Source organism: Gossypium hirsutum, chromosome A10 (assembly GCF_007990345.1).
Source record: "Gossypium hirsutum isolate 1008001.06 chromosome A10, Gossypium_hirsutum_v2.1, whole genome shotgun sequence".
In the NCBI taxonomy this organism is placed as follows: Eukaryota; Viridiplantae; Streptophyta; class Magnoliopsida; order Malvales; family Malvaceae; genus Gossypium; species Gossypium hirsutum.
In genome coordinates this window covers 58,712,395-58,724,999 of record NC_053433.1, presented here as the reverse complement: position 1 = coordinate 58,724,999, position 12,605 = coordinate 58,712,395, and the positions used below count along the sequence as shown (strand labels likewise).

Below are 12,605 nucleotides of genomic sequence, written 5' to 3'. Positions count from 1 at the left end.
TACATTTAAATTTAACAATATTTATTTACTTATGAACTTACCTCGTACTAACACGAACGAACCAGAATGACTATTCGATAATTTTCGACTTTCCCCAATCCAAATCCAATTTTCTCATTTCTTGATTTAATTCAATACAAATTCAACTTCTTTAATCATATATTCAATCAAATTCATCTAAAAACACATAAATGGGCTAATTACACTTTTGCCCCTAACATTTCATATTTTTCGTAATTGAGTCCCTATTTCACAAAACAAAAAAAAATTCAAAATTTGACCACACCCATGCTAGGCAAAATTCACCTTGGGTCCCTAGAAGTCCATTAATTCAATTTATTTCACATTTTGACCCCTTAATTTACAAATTTCTCAATTTAGTCCTTAATACACATTTTTATCAAAAATCACTTAATTAAACATAATAATCTATCAAGAAGGATTTATTTTTCATCATCAAACAAAAAATTCATCACATTATCAACAATGGAAAATCTCAAATTCATCATCAATCCCAAAAATTAAAGCATGGGCTAGCTAATTTGTGAAGCAACGATCTCAAAAACGTAAAAATTATCAAAAACCAAACAAAATTCATACCTCAATTTTAACTTCAAAGTGCCGAACCCTTAAAAAATTAAATGGCTTTCTTTTCTTCTCAAAACCAGTCATAAAAGATGAACACCCACTAACTTATTGATTTGTTTTATTTATTTCTTATTAATATACCATTTACTATTTTAACCTTTGTAATTTAATTAGAAAACTATATAACATAAGCCTATAACCGTCCATCCCATGGTTTAATGGAAAAATTTCAACATAAGGATCCCATCTTTAAAAAATCAAAGCAATTAGGCACTTTAACAATTTGAATTCCACTTTTATATTTTACGCGATTAAGTCATTTTTGCAAATTGAGCACACAAACGATAAAATTTTCATACGAAACTTTCACACATATTAATTCACATATTTTAAGCACGAAATATAATATTAAAATATTTTTTGACTCGAATTTGTGGTCTAAAAACTACTGTTCTGACTAGGTCTAAATTGGGCTGTTACAATTTTGGTTTGGGGTCTAAAATTTTGGGTTAAGGATGTTATTTTTCATGGATTTTTCTCTCGGTTAATTGGTGCAATTTGATGAACAATTGTAGGTTTTGTGAGTTCCTGTTGGGTAGTCAATCAAATCAACAATCAAGTGTGTGAAACTAACTAGAATAATCACTCGAAACTCAAGAAAATTACGAAATAAGGGTTATTTTTGAAACTGCCTAACGCCACATAGCCGTGTGCCAGGCTGTGTGGTAGACCATGTGTTAAGCCGTATGTGATTGTGGTAGGCTGTGTGAAGGACACAGTCGTGTGTGAATTTCCAACCTATGTTGGTGCGTGTGAACCACACGGGCTATCTTTTTAGGCTGTGTGGGCTACACGACTGTATGGGCATTTGAGGCCAATTTTAAGGCCCATTTGGGGGTCGACTAAGGGACTTGAAAATAGGGTCTGTAGGTATCATATAGGCCCAAAAAATAGTAAGTTTTAGTTTGTATTTACATAAGGGTAAGCGTAGAAAAATATGTTAAGCAAGTTTGGTTATGTGAAAACTATATGCTATGCTATGATCTTTTAAGAAAATATATGAGTATGCATGTCATAGGACTTATGATGTAAGTATGTGTTTATGATTTTATGATTATGATTATGCTTATGTTTTGGGGTGGGATATGATGTGATGGAGGAATTGCTTTATGGCAGTTTTATTACAACTACGGCGGCTAGATTGCAAGATTCTTATCTGGCAACTCAGCTGCATGTTTATGAATGACATATTGCCACATATTGATGTGATTGGATGGATGGACTCCTGTAGTCCTAATTGGTGTGATTGGTTGGGATGGAGATGGTGTGTAAAGGATGGGGTATGATATGATATGATATGATAATATGATAAAAAATATGATTAGATAAGATACGATATATGATATGCTCTATTATGAAATCTGTTATGCCATGACACAGTTTGATATTTGTATATACTTACCATGTTTCATGGGCCAAATCACACACTGGGCATTAAGCTCATGTGTTTTTTGTTTTGTTTCAGGTGAACTTTAGACTTAGGATTGGACGGCAACACTGGAGCTCGATTTTCATGCTTTTGGGTTTAGTATGTTACGAACTTTGATTTTTATTGACTTTTTCGGGGACATTGTAATTTTGTTTGGGACATTAGAATTTATTTTGGTAATTTTTTTGCTAATTTTTTTGGTTTTAATTGGCATTTAAAATAAGACAACTAACAATAATATTTAATAAGCTTAATTTGCTATAATGTGTCCGTTGCCAAATTTTGTCAAAAAATCGTTAGAATGTTTTATCATGCAAATGACTTAAGTAAAATGGATTCATTTTAGTAAAACTATTAAACATGGTTTTCCTCAAAGTACTCATGAGTTATCAAGAATTAATGCATTTTTGAAGAGTTATTCAAATTGGTTTTCTTTATGCTAAAAGTGGGTTTTCATCAAAATTAAGCGTTAATGGTTTCACGTACGATGTAACCCCCACAATTCGATTGAAAAATCTAGGCTGGGTTTGAAGTGTTACATTTTGTTTCCATTCTAGAGAGTTATCCCCATTCAATTTATTCGTAGTAAGAATGCTAATAAGAGGAGTAAGAGACATATTTGAACTAAAAACAACAAAGATTCACTAATTACTATCTTTGTATTAAGCAAATATTTTTGTTTCAGCAACATATCAAGAATGCAATATAATCCATGTATGTTGTATTAAAACCTTGAAAAACATTTTTCTGTTGCTACGATGATTCTCACACCCATCAATCATGTGACAATTGCCAGACTATGAATGTTTGGACTGGAAATACTGGAGGAAATAAATATATGATTGAATAATGGTGTCCACAAGCATACGAGTCAAATTATAATGTAGAAGAATGTTACAGTGAAACATTCCAAAAAGTATTCCAAGGATCGTACCCCAGGGAGGTTGAATTAAACTTAAATCAATTTTCTACACTAACAAGGCTAAATAGTAGTAATTTAAAATTATATTATGAAAAACCAAAATTAGCATTGATTAACCAAATTAACATAATTTATCTAAAGTGGAAACAACAAATTAACAATCAAAATTAATTCTAATAAAAAAGCTGGAGATTAACTCACTTCAGTGCTCCTAATTAACTTCAGAACTCGGGTTTTATCGAGTTAGCTATTAATTAACTAGTTATTAACTCTAAGCTTCTAACTAATTAACTAATCAACTAATACACTCTTACCTCTTGGCCTCACTTTTTTGATTGGGATATATTATGATTTACTCGGTAAACTTATCCCTCGATCTCATTTATCCTAATTTTCTTCCTAGGATCATCATATCTTAAGGTTTAATCGTATATAATTTAAACCAACTAACTCAAAATTAAACCCTAATTCATCTGTTAACTAGTCACACATTCGTTCATTAATCTCCCTAAAGAAATTAGCTACTCATGGATCTAAATGCAATAATCCCTAAACTCATATTTAACATACAAAAGAGTAAATTAAATAAAAGAACATAATAAGAAAATAAATTCGTTTCGATGTCAATTTGTGCACAAAAGTAGGATTTCCTTTAATAATTATGAAGATAACTCTAATTGTGATTGCAAACCAAAAATAAATAAAGAAAAGCTATTAAATTGAAAGCTTGAATAAAAATAGAATCCAAGTTAAACAAGAACACAAACTGTTTAAAGGACTAAATTGAAAGAGAATAAAAACAACAATAAAAATCTAAAACTAACTAAGTGGCTCACTTGGCCAACCTTCCTAAAATGAGGCTAAACATGCCTATTTATAGAATTTATGTTCTGACCTAATTAGGGTTGTTTAACAACCCAAAAATATGATTTCATTTCATTGTTTGGATTAAAATACCCATAATTAAAATTCCTAATTGTCGTCGGTGTCATGACACCACATGATCGGTGTCACAACACTGTCTTTTGAATGGGAATAATCTGGCTTCGAAGTCTGATATTGCGACACCACTCTTCGGTGTTGCAACACAGTAATTTTCCTTTGTCTTCTAATCCTGAAAATAGTGTCCACGCTAAATAGAATTGTTAAATCATCCCTAGTCCCGTAGTGGCCCATTAGGACATGACATTACTCAAATGATTATTTTGCATAAATTAAACTTAAGAAAATAAAAATAAAAAATAAAATAAAAACATATAAAAACACTAGAAAACAAGCTCGTTAGTATGTCGAAAATGCCTTAATTTGCCACAATTCAAACCCTCTCACACTTAAGTCATTGTTTTTCCAAAAGCAACAAAAATAAAACACACACAAAACACAAGAAAATAAAGCAATTAACAATGCTCGAGCATGCTACATACAATGATTAGTTCGAAACTATGTACATGATAAACGCCAAATTATATATAGTTTTCCCCCAAATACTTAGCATATTTATGGATGTTTACTACTAGATTTGTGGATTTTGGTGCTCTTAATCCGGTTATTTCATGTTTTGTACTCAGGAGAGCACCAAGAGTCAAAAGGAGCCAAAAATGAGCTAAAAAGGGACAAAACAGACCAAATCGAGAAGATCACATGACCTAAGCCTTGCCACACGGGCTGTTCACACGCCCGTGTCTTTCGAGGGTGTCGACCAAGGTTTTCACGATTCACACGGCCGTGTACAATTTAACGGATCGAACACGGCCTGGCAAACACGTCACATGGTCATGGCACAAGGGCGTGTCCCTTTTTCAAGGAGTTGCATTTTACACAGAAAAGGATACTTAGGGAGGAAGAAAGCCAATCCAAAGTATATATAAACACCCTAAGTATGACTTAGAGGGGGGGCCTCTTCTAGAATTTTTCTGGAATACAGAACCACACGCCAGGAATTACTTGAAGGAAGCCAGACAATCCATCCCAAAAGCCAGAGCTACTCCAAGACTGAAGATCTCTCTTAGAATTCCTTCAGAGATTTTGGAGTTTTCTTTATGTTTTGTTATATTCATACTTTTGAGATGTACTCTTATCTTATTATGAACTAAACCCCTTAGATACCTAAGGGGGTTGAAACCTATGATGGATCTTGTTATTATTATCTGAACTGTATGATCAATACTTGATTTGTTATTAATTACGTGTTCTTAATGCTTGAGTTAATATTCCGGGTATTAATTCATGATTTGATGTGCTTATGTAGAGGAGCAAAAGTCCCTATCTAAGAGTAGATTTGGCATAATTAAGCAAAGTTGATTGAACGCCTAAAAATAGGGTTACGAGATTTTGCCGGATTAGGGTGAAACCTAATATGGGAGTCTATAGAGTGATTTACTGCTTCCCTAGGGGTTTTATTAAGAAAGAAATTTTGATTAATTCAACTGAGGGTTAGACGTTATTAGTTTCGAAAGGGATAATAACATAGGTTAGGGAGTCTCACGGATCAAGTCAAGTGAATAAATCGTCTGGTTCAGAGTCAGATAACAATTGAAATCTAGGTGGATTCCTCCTTTAGTGTCGTCTTTATCAAATTAATTTTCTTCAAGTCTTTTTCCAACTTTTCTCTTTACTTTAGTTTAATTAGTTAATTAGTTTAGTTAATTAGTTTAATAAACAACCCCTCTTTATTTCTAGGTTAGATAATAAAAAGATAGTTATTACTAGTACTTTTGGTTCCCTTGGGTACGATATCCCGGTCTTGCCATTACTATACCATTGTTTGATAGGTGCGCTTGCCTTTTCGTCGTGATAATAGTTAGTCTAGGTTTGATCTTCATTATAAATATTTATTACTTGTTACGAATCACGCAATCAAGTTTTTGGCACCGTTGCCGGGGAACTGAAATATTAGCAACGCTAAATTTTTATTACTTTAGCCATTTATTTTTTCTTGCAATTTTATTTTATTTTATTATTTATTAATTTACTTTTTCTCTCTCTTGGCAAGTTTTTATAGTTTATGACTAAAAGAAACTTGCCGGGACTATTACTTTCTGACGAAGAAATTGGTTGTACAATTCGCAAAAATCAAAGAGAAATAAGGCGCAACTTAAGATACACAGAGAACGAGCAAGAAGACAATACTCAACCTCCAACCGATGAGATGGCTGAAAACCAAGGCAATCAGCTACCTCCTGCAATTGCGGCTAATGAAAATCCTGTTCCACGTACTATGTATGTTTATGCTAAACCTTCTTTAACAGGAACTGAATCTAGCATAGTTAGACCTGCTGTAGCTGTAAATACTTTTGAACTAAAATCTAACACTATTCAGATGATACAACAATTCGTTCAGTTTGATGGTTTGCAAGATGAAGATCCCAACGCTCACTTAGCGAACTTTCTGGAATTTTGTGATACATTTAAAATCAATGGCGTTTCTGATGATGCCATACGTCTTTGGTTGTTTCCCTTTTCACTGAGAAACAAAGCTAAACAGTGGTTGAACTTGTTACCAGGAGGGTCTATCACTACTTGGGAACAAATGACCGAGAAATTTTTACTAAAATATTTTTCGCCGGCTAAAACGGCTAAATTACGTAATGATATTTCTTCTTTTGTGCAGATGGATTTAGAAACACTTTATGATACATGGGAGAGATACAAGGACTTACTGAGAAGGTGCCCTCACCATGGGTTTTCGCTTTGGCTTCAAGTACCAACATTCCACAATGGTCTGAATCTCTTGACTCGGTAAATGGTTGACGCAGCTGCTAGCGGAACCATCAATAATAAAACCCCAGAAAATGTCTATGAATTTATAGAGGAGATGTCACTGAATAACTATCAGTGGCAAGTTATGAGGACAAAGTCAACGAAAACAGCCAGCGTTTATAACATCAATTCGGTCACCATGCTCTTTAATCAGGTAGAACTTCTCAATAAAAAGATTGACGATTTACTTGGTTCTACGCAGGTACATCTAGTAATGAGGTGTGACTCAAGTTGTGGAAGTGTGCATATAGAATACCAATCCTTCAATCTTACAACTGAAGAAGAACAAGTCAACTATATGGGTAACAATAACTTCCATTTCAAAATAACCCATACAGTAATACTTATAATGCAGGTTGGAGGAACCACCCAAATTTCTCCTAGGATGGTCAAGGGAATCAAAAGCCACAAAATCCTCAAGGTTTTCAACAGCCACCTTATCAACAAGAAAAGAAACCAAACCTTTGAAGAGATGCTTTCTAAATTCATCTTGGTGTCAGAAACTCATTTCCTAAATACCGAGACAGCACTTAAGAATCAACAAGCATCAATCCAAGGACTCGAAACTCAAATAGCCAGCTATCCAAACTAATCTCCGAACGACCACAGGGTAGCTTACCAAGTAATACTGAACCTAATCCGAGGGAACACCTCAATGCAATTAGTACTCAAGATAAGAAGTATTCATTGCACTTGAGCCAGAATTACATCAAGACAACGCGATGAACAAAGGTCGAGAAGAGGTAAACGATGATGATCCTAAACAGGTAAGTACGAATTATGAACCTCGTGTGACATATCCTAAAACGATGACGAAAGACAGAACAAAAGAACAATTCGGTAAGTTTGTCAAACTCTTAAAGAAATTACATATTAACTTACCCTTTATTGAAGTTCTTTCGCAGATGCCCAACTCAGCAAAATTCTTAAAGGAACTTCTGACCAATAAAAGAAAATTAGACGCCACATCGCATGTGGAATTCAATGCAGTCTGCTCAGCTATTCTAAAGAATAAGCTACCTAACAAATTGAAAGATCCAGGGAGTTTTACAATTCCATGCTTAATTGGTAGTTTATTTGTGAATAATGTTTTAGCTGATCAAGGGGCAATTGTAAATGTTATGCCGTATAAAATGTTTAAACGACTAGGTCTCGGTAAACCCAAACAGACTAGGATGAGCATACAATTGGCTGACAAAATAGTTAGATTTCCTAAGGGTATTATTGAAGATGTTCTCGTTAAAATTGATAAATTTATTTACCTAGTAGACTTTTTCGTCTTAGATATGGATAAGGATCACGAGTTACCTTTAATTTTAGGACGACCCTTTTTAGCGACTTCCAGAACCATTATTAATGTAGGCATAGGAGAGCTAACACTTCATGCAGGTGACGACGCAGTAACTCTCCAAGCACGCGACTCAGTCAAAACCTCTAAAACTCAAGATAATGCTATAAAACTTGTCAATGATAAACCTAATATTCAATCGTCCTTGCAAGAACCTTCTCGAACCAAGACAACGGAGACAATGCACTATTATCATGTAGAGAACAAAGACACCATGAGGAACGACTTCAAATAGAGGAGCTAGATGAATGACGAGCACATAAATCGAGAACACACGATAAACTAAAATTATGCCAGAATGAGTTCGATACCTCCCTAAATTTACTTAAGGTTGGAGATAAAGTCTTACTAGATGCCGCGAACCCTCACATTGTTAATACCAACATGAATGGAGAAACCCCTCTTACGGTACTTAGTACTTTCCCATTCGGTACGGTTGAGGTAAGTCACCCCAAGTTCAGCACTTTTAAGGTAAACAATACCCTTCTAAAATCTTATTTTGTCAAGGCTTATAACAGGAACGAGGAGTACGAATTCCTCGAACCCCCCTGACCACCCACTAGAGAGGTAAGTCGAGCTTAGACTATAAATAAGCGCTTCTCCGGAGGCAACCCGAGCACTAACATATTTTGATTTCTTGTTTCTAACACTTTAAATAATTAAATTTATCTTTGAATTGCAAAGTTTTTCAGAACACACGGCTAGGCACACGGGCATGGCTAAAGCCATGGCAAAACAGAGGAAACGACACGGCCGTGCGATACGGCCCTGTGAAAGCAGGACATGATTTCTCCAAAACACGGGATGCGATAAATCCCCACGGCCGTGCGAAATGGCCGTGGATGAACTTCATAGGTGACCACGGGCGAGGGAATGAAAAACATGAGCGTGCCAGGGACAAGGCTCAATTTTGTTTCTTTGACATGGCCGTGAGACACGCCCGTGCCTTGAAGTAGTGAAAAACAATACACGGGCGTGGTACCCTAACACACGGGCGTGGAAGAAGTGAAGAAAGCTAGGCACGGCCATGCGACATGGCCGTGTGCCACAGACGCCCAAGACACACGGGCGTGGGATAGTACCGGGCACGACCTAAATCGTAAAATTCGAAAAACACGGGCTCACCCTCAAAGTACACGGGCGTGACCCTAGGCAATGTAACCCTCCCCTATATAAGCAAACCACTATTCATCTTCTTCCTCCTTTCAAAACCCTAGTCAAAATCTACCCTTCCCCACTCCCTAATCCCTATTCCGGCCACCATTCCCCAGATTCTCACTTCCCCAACCCCCAAACCACCCTCAAATCCACTCCCCCTGCATCAATCCTCACTTTCCCCTCTCTTTCCCCTCCATTTTTTCTGCACACGGCTGTACACTCACGCCCTACGCCCGTGCTCGCCATCAACACGCCCGTGCGCCGCTCTACAGCAGTTTTGGTTCCCTTTCTCAACCTTGTTTTTCCAATTTGTGTTACTACCTTAGTATTCAATATGCCTTACAAAGATATGGCAACTGTTACCAATTTGTTCTAAATAAGTTAAGAATTTTCTTTAGTATTTTTCTATATTTAAATTGTTTAAGCTTCTAAATAGCATTTACTAGTTCTAGGATTCTTGCTTAACCGATGATGCATTGTTGATCTCAGTATATGTTTATGAATAATCATATAAAATTTTCACCTCTCCCTTGATATTGGTAAATGTTAACACATCTTGAACCAACTACATCAATGTTTATACACTTTCAGGACCATTATGTCATCATCGAGAGGCAAGAAGGCTGTGATCCCATCCTCAAAGAGATGTAGGGGACCAGGTTCTTCCTCGGTACGTGCTACAGCCAAAGTCCGGCACCCATTCCTTGAGTTTTTGTAAGCTTCGTAGGAGGAGCTATTTCAGATACTACGCGCGCGACCCATCACTACAGGTCGCTGCATTGACTGGGATGCCGTAGAGCAAGTCCAGCTAGCTGATGCCATCCGCGTCCTCCTGTCCACAGACCTATGGGAACGGTTCTTCACTATTACTGAGCCCACTTATTTAGAGCTAGCTTTAGAATTATGCTCTACTTTTCATTTACAGGTGGTGATGACGAAAAATGATGACCTAGACACCATTCACTTCCGATTAGGCAGTCTAGTTCGCGCGATGAGTGTCCTAGAGTTTGGAGTCCCTCTGGGACTTTACACTGATGAGTTTATGGAGGAGAAGGACATGAATGCACTACCATGCAATATCAACATTTCTCCCTTCTTGTGTTGGAAGGCTTTGGCACTACTCTCTTCCACCTACAATCCCAGCCGTTTGAAGGCATTAGCTCTTCCCCCTTCCCTACGATATCTCCATGCCATATTGGTACACACCTTGACCGAAAGGAGAGAGAGCACCGACGTTGTCAACACCTATGACGCCTACTATTTATGGTGCATGGCGAATGCACACGTGACTGACTTGGCATACTTCATCGCCTTCGCCATTCACCATCAGACCGAGCGGCATCGGAAGAGAGTAATCTCTATCGGCCCCTACATGACATGCCTTGCCAGACACTTCGGCCTCCTCTGTAATAGCCCAAAATTGGGTCTAGTTGGAACAGAGGTTTCAGGACCACAAAATCTGAGATATAAATAATTATTTTATGATTATTTTGAGGTCTATGATATGATTGCATGATTGTGTGAAAATTTCGTGAAGAAATTCTATGCATAAAGTGCTTAATTCGAAGTTAGGGACTAAATTGAATAAGTTGCAAAACTTGCATTCTAGAAGTTTCTAGTATGAAATTGATTTGAAATATTAATTAGGAGATCTTAAATAGAAATTTGACCAATTTCTAAGTTATGGACAAAAATTGGACATGGATGGAATTTTTGGAAAGTTTAGTAGTAAGGGTATTTTGGTCATTTAAGGGTAAAATGAATTAAAATACAAAATTAAAAGCCAATTTTGCTCATCTTCTTCACCATGGACGTGTATACCAAGGGAGACTCCATGGCTAGGGTTTTCAATCTTCCCAAGCTCAATTGTAAGTCCGTTCTAACCTTGTTTTTCAAGTTCTTTACGTTTTTGGAGTCCCGGTAACTTGATTTAGATTATGCTAGCAATAATTCAACCTAGGGTTCATATTTGGAAAAATACCCATAGGTAAAATTTGTGTATTCTAGTGTTTTATGATACAATATGAGGTTTTAAGTTAGACAATTTGTGCTACTCGGTTTTAAGTGAAAACGAGCAAAAGGGCTTAATCGGTAAAAATACCTAATAGTCATAAGTATATGTTAGAGTGAGAATTTGATGTTGCCATAGAAGGGAAAAGTGATCATCATGTCATAAAACATAAGAATAAGGGATGAAGTTTAATTCCCGAGCCTAGGGACAAAAGTGTAAATATGCAAAAGTTTAGGGGCAAAATTATAATTTTTCCAAAGTTTGAGTTAAGGACTGTTTTGAATAGTACATTAATTAAATAAGTAAAATATGATGTTTTAGATCCCGGAAAATGAGATTTAAACCTAGAATGAGAGAAAAATTGAAAATTGGGAAAGTTGGTAAAATGGCCGTTTTAATATCAAGGTAAGTTCATATGTATAATAAGCATTAATTTATGCTTGTTTCAATGTAAAATTGATATATTTACTATGATCTCCGAGGTGTTGAAAGTATGTAAGTTGGTATGATAATAATACAACAATAATGCTGTAATTTATATTTGAAAGTTAAATTTAGTGAATTAATTGAATTATGTTAAATTAAAAGTCCAATTTTGAAAAAGGACTAAATCGCGTAAAAAGTAAAAGTTGTGTTTTAATACCTAAAGGTGTTAAATTGCCTTGTATCTTAAATTGGGGGTCTTTAAAGTGAAATTAGGCCATTGAAAGTGTGATGGCCGGCCATGGGAGACAAAATAGTTGAAAAGTCAAAATTAGACAAAATAGTTTTATTATTAACAAATAAAAAAAAGAAAAAGCTATCATTTTTCTCTTCCCCTTCACCGAAATATGCAGCAAAGAAAGGGTTTTGAAGCTGGAAAATTTCAGCAACATATTTCCCTTGCTTGTAAGTGATTTTAATGTCTTTGCTTGATGATTTTTGTATTTTTGGAACCCCTAAAGCATAAGCTTTCATAAGAGGGGATTATTTTGCAAAATGATGAAGAGTCTAGGGTTTTACCATGAGAGTAAATGTGTTGTTTTCTGTGTTTTTATGGAAGATTATGAGTCCTAGTTGTCTAATAAACAACTTTTGTGAAAGAAATTGCATGAAAATACCTTAAAAAGGGCTAAATTGCTAAGTTGTAAAATGAGTTGTAAATGTGTAAAATAGTTGAAATTATGAGTTGCTATAGTTATGAAAATGGTTCATCTAGACTCAAGGAGTAAATAAATGTGATAAAAATTAATTTACGAGCATTGGGGAAAAAGTGCAAATATGCAAAAGTTTAGGGGTCAAAATGAAATTTGTAAAAATATGATTTTTAGACCCATATGAATATTGTGAC

The 12,605-nt window shown here is 35.6% G+C and overlaps 1 non-coding gene across 1 annotated transcript; it reads right to left on the bottom strand.

Moving 5' to 3' along the window:
- Positions 1-6,576: 6,576 nt before the first annotated feature.
- Positions 6,577-6,683, bottom strand: LOC121209034 (small nucleolar RNA R71). Its single transcript, XR_005904152.1, has one exon. It is a non-coding gene; the product is annotated as a small nucleolar RNA R71 (small nucleolar RNA).
- Positions 6,684-12,605: the final 5,922 nt, after the last annotated feature.